Source organism: Oncorhynchus mykiss, chromosome 11 (assembly GCF_057628025.1).
Source record: "Oncorhynchus mykiss isolate SJ-2025 chromosome 11, ASM5762802v1, whole genome shotgun sequence".
In the NCBI taxonomy this organism is placed as follows: Eukaryota; Metazoa; Chordata; class Actinopteri; order Salmoniformes; family Salmonidae; genus Oncorhynchus; species Oncorhynchus mykiss.
The window spans coordinates 68,205,352-68,209,747 of record NC_143032.1 but is presented as its reverse complement, the minus strand read 5'-3'; the positions used below and the strand labels follow the sequence as shown (position 1 = coordinate 68,209,747).

Below are 4,396 nucleotides of genomic sequence, written 5' to 3'. Positions count from 1 at the left end.
AGAGAGAGAAAGAGAGAGAGAGAGAGGGAGAGAGAGAGATAATGAAAGGAGAGAAAGAAAGAGGAGTGAGAGACAGATTCTGTGTGTCAGTGCAGGGGGCATGAAGATTAAACAGAGAAAAATCTGCAGCCTGGTATGCCATGAGATAACAGGAGGAGGATGACATGGGGGAGAAGGAGAGGAGGGCAGGGGGAGGAGAGGAAAGATGAATGTGGCAGGAGAGGTGGAGGTCAGGGCGGGGAGGAGGGAGGGGTGTAGGATGGGGAGGGAATGGGGGAGGAGGCTCATTGGTGATCAGTTGAACTGGAACTGACCTAAAGAGCTCTCCAACCCTTCCCTGACCCGACCTCCACAACGGACCCTGGATAAAGGAGGTCATAAAGTGAGCGTAGGATTTAAAAAAGGACAAAGGGGATGAAGAAGGAGAGAGGGGCCCCCCTCAAAAACATCTGGTGGTAAGTCACCATTTTTTCACATGAGACTGGATAAATACTCTGTCCTTCCTCCTTGGAGCTATCAGAAAAATGAGGGCTGGTTCAAAGGTTCCGCTAAGCCTATCCATTTAAAGTTCCTATTCCTTATCCGTTATTTTACCAGGTAAGTTGACTGAGAACACTTTCTCATTTGCAGCAACAACCAGGGGAATAGTTACAGGGGAGAGGAGGGGGATGAATGAGCCAAAACTGGGGAATATTAGGTGACCGTGATGGTTTGAGGGCCAGATTGGGAATTTAGCCAGGACACAGGGGTTAACACACCCTACTCTTACGATTGTGCCATGGGATCATTAACAACCTCAGAGAGTCAGGACTCCCGTTTAACATCCCATCCGAAAGACGGCACCCTACACAAGGCAGTGTCCCCAATCACTGCCTTGGGGCATTGGGATATTTATTTTTAGACCAGAGGAAAGAGTGCCTCCTACTGGCCTTCCAACACCACTTACAACACCACTTTCTCTCTCCAACACCTTCAAACAAACACACTGTGTCATATGTATACAGATAGACATCAGATTCCAAGGCCAGTGTTTTTCACTCCCTCCCTTTCTTTTCCTCTGAGTTAATGTGTACTCAAACCAAGAGACTTCTTTGGTACAGACCACTCTGTTGTGTTCCATGTTGTTTTGAATACTCATGGAAATGTGGGTTTGTCATGGCCCACTTTGAATGCTCCCAGAGAGTGTTCTGCTTGACTGGTGTCAGAGCTCGGGTCTGGTCAGTGTGAGAGAGATTTGGAGGATATGAGTGAAAAACATTTTTGGGGGAGGGGATAAGTTGACTGAGAGCACATTCTCTTTTACAGCAACAACTTGGGGAAGTCTGTGGATGAATGAGCCAACTGGAAGCTGAGGATGATTAGTTCATGATTGTATGAGGGAAACATTAGGAATTAGGAATCTAGCCAGGAAAGTCAGGACACAGTCCCCTTCACTGCCCTGGGATCTCCTTAGACCAGAAGATAAAGTGCCCCCTACTGGACCTCCAACACCACTTCCAGCAGCATCTGGTCTCCCATCCAGGGACTGACCAGGACCAACCCTGCTTAGCTTCAGAGGCAAGACAGCAGTGGGATGCAGGGTGGTATGCTGCTGGTAAAATACATGACAGGCCTGAGAAAGGTCTGCCTGCCTGTACGCCTGCATCTTTGTCTGCCTGGCTGCCTGGCTGGGCTGTGTATCTGTGGTGTGTTGACCCCCTGTAATTACACTTTACGATCTGTTCCACAGTAACTGCTCCATAAATCTCACGACGCCTGGCTCCTCCACCCCCGACCCCCCTACCCAACCCCCCTTATCATGCAAACATCGTAATCCCGTCCGCAATTTCCTCTCTTTATTGGCAGTCACTTCTGATTTAATGGCCCTTTGATGATTGCACAGTAAAATGGTACATGAGGTGATTGCTCCAGATTGCAAGGGAAGAAGGGTGTGTGTGTGTGTGTGTGTGTGTGTGTGTGTGTGTGTGTGTGTGTGTGTGTGTGTGTGTGTGTGTGTGTGTGTGTGTGTGTGTGTGTGTGTGTGTGTGTGTGTGTGTGTGTCTTCTGTGTCAGAGTTCTCACTGTCTGCTTGCTGACAGAATGCAGGGCTCACTAGTTTCAGGTCAACATCCATCAATGCAGGCCTTTTACTGTTACTGTTACTGTGCTGCCAGTACACTGCAGTGTTGTGTTGTCCTGTTTTACTTCATTGTAAACACCAAACTCTGTTTCCTTGTTGCTATGCTATGACAGTTGGTCCACTGAAAATACTTTTTTTCATGATGAGCCTCTTTCCTATTGGCTTGTCTCAGACTCCCTTTCTCCTTCTCCTGGAATGACATATATACTGTACCAAAGGAACTAGCCTAGTTCCTGTTGGCCCTGGTCAAATATAAGGCACTATAAAGTATGGATGGGAACTCACAATATAATATTATCACGATACTTACAGTTGAAGTCGGAAGTTTACATACACCTTAGCTAAAACCGTTAAACTCAGTTTTTCACAATTCCTGACATTTAATCCTAGTAAAAATTCCCGGTCTTAGGTCAGTTAGGATCACCATTTTATTTTAAGAATGTGAAATGTCAGAATAATAGTAGAAATAAGGATTGATTTCAGCTTTTATTTCCCAGTGGGTCAGAAGTTAACATACACTCAATTAGTATTTGGGAGCATTGCCTGTAAATTGTTTAACTTGGGTCAAATGTTTCGGGTAGCCTTCCACAAGCTTCTGGCCCATTCCTCCTGACAGAGCTGGTGTAACTGAATCAGGTTTGTAGGCCTCCTTGCTCGCATACACTTTTTCAGTTCTGCCAACACATTTTCTATAGGATTGAGGTCAGGGCTTTGTGATGGCCACTCCAATACCTTGACTTTGTTGTCCTTAAGCCATTTTGCCACAACTTTGCAAGTATGCTTGGGGTCATTGTTCATTTGGAAGACTTATTTGTGACCAAGCTTTAACTTCCTGACTGATGTCTTGGGATGTTGCTTCAAAATACCCACACAATTTTCCAACCTCATGTTGCCATCTATTTTGTGAAGTCCACCAGTCCCTCCTGCAGCAAAGCACCCCCACAACATGATGCTGCCACCCTTGTGCTTCAAGGTTGGGATGGTGTTCTTCAGCTTGCAAGCCTCCCCCTTTTTCCTCCAAACATAACAATGGTCATTATGGCCAAACCGTTCTATTTTTGTTTCATCAGACCAGAGGACAATTCTCCAAAAACTGCGATCTTTGTCTCAATGTGCAGTTGCAGTTTTTTTATGGCAGTTTTGGAGCAGTGGCTTCTTCCTTGCTGAGCGGCCTTTCAGGTTATGTCGATATAGAACTCGTTTTACTGTGGATATAGATACTTTTGTACCTGTTTCCTCCAGCATCTTCACAAGGTCCTTTGCTGTTGTTCTGGGATTGATTTGCACTTTTCACACCAACGTACATTCATCTCTAAGAGACAGAATGCTTCTTCTTCCTGAGTGGTATGATGGCTGCGTGGTCCCATGGTGTTTGTACTTGCCTACCATTGTTTGTACAGATGAACGTGGTACCTTCAGGTGTTTTTTGGTTCATCCTTTTTGGTTCAGACTTTCAGATTTTTTTTTTTGAGGTCTTGGCTGATTTCTTTTGATTTTCCAATGATGTCAAGCAAAGAGGCACTGAGTTTGAAGGTAGGCCTTGAAATTTGTCCATAGGTACACCTCCACTTGACTCAAATGATGTCAATTAGCCTATCAGAAGTTTCTAAAGCCATGACATCATTTTCTGGAATTTTCCAAGCAGGTTTGAAGGCACAGTCAGCTTAGTGTATTTAAACTTCTGACCCACTGGAATTGTGATATAGTGAATTATAAGTGAAATAATCTGTCTGTAAACAATTGTTGGAAAAATGACTTGTGTCATGCACGAAGTAGATGTCCTAACCGACTTGCCAAAACTATAGTTTGTTTACAAGAAATTTGTGAAATGGTTGAAAAACAAGTTTTAATGACTCCAACCTCAGTGTATGTAAACTTCTGACTTCAACAGTAGGTGACGATATGATATGTATTGCGATTCTCATAATTCAATACTGTAATGTTGTTGCGATTCGATGTTCCAGACATATTGCTCACCATGTGTCTGATGCAGAGAGATAAGAGAAAGCCATGTGAAAAACAAGTTTTAAACAGTCATGAAAATAAAGTTGCTCAAAACTAATTGTCTCCCTATTTAAAAAGAAGGTGGAGAACAAGCTGTGAAGGAAAAATCCTGGATTGTTGGTGCAGGTACAGCCAACTAGAGCAAAAATAATATTGCAATATTGTCAGAACTATGCGATATGATATATTATCAAAAATAATATCCTGATATGTAACTGTAGCGATGTTTCCCCCCAACTATAAAGGGAATAGGGTGTCATTTGGGACGTAGTC

The 4,396-nt window shown here is 43.9% G+C and overlaps 1 long non-coding RNA gene across 1 annotated transcript; it reads left to right on the top strand.

The window, feature by feature from the left end:
* Positions 1 to 267: 267 nt before the first annotated feature.
* Positions 268 to 4,181, top strand: LOC149979672 (uncharacterized). The gene is made up of 2 exons (XR_016484311.1): positions 268 to 455; positions 1,306 to 4,181. It is a non-coding gene; the product is annotated as an uncharacterized LOC149979672 (long non-coding RNA).
* Positions 4,182 to 4,396: the final 215 nt, after the last annotated feature.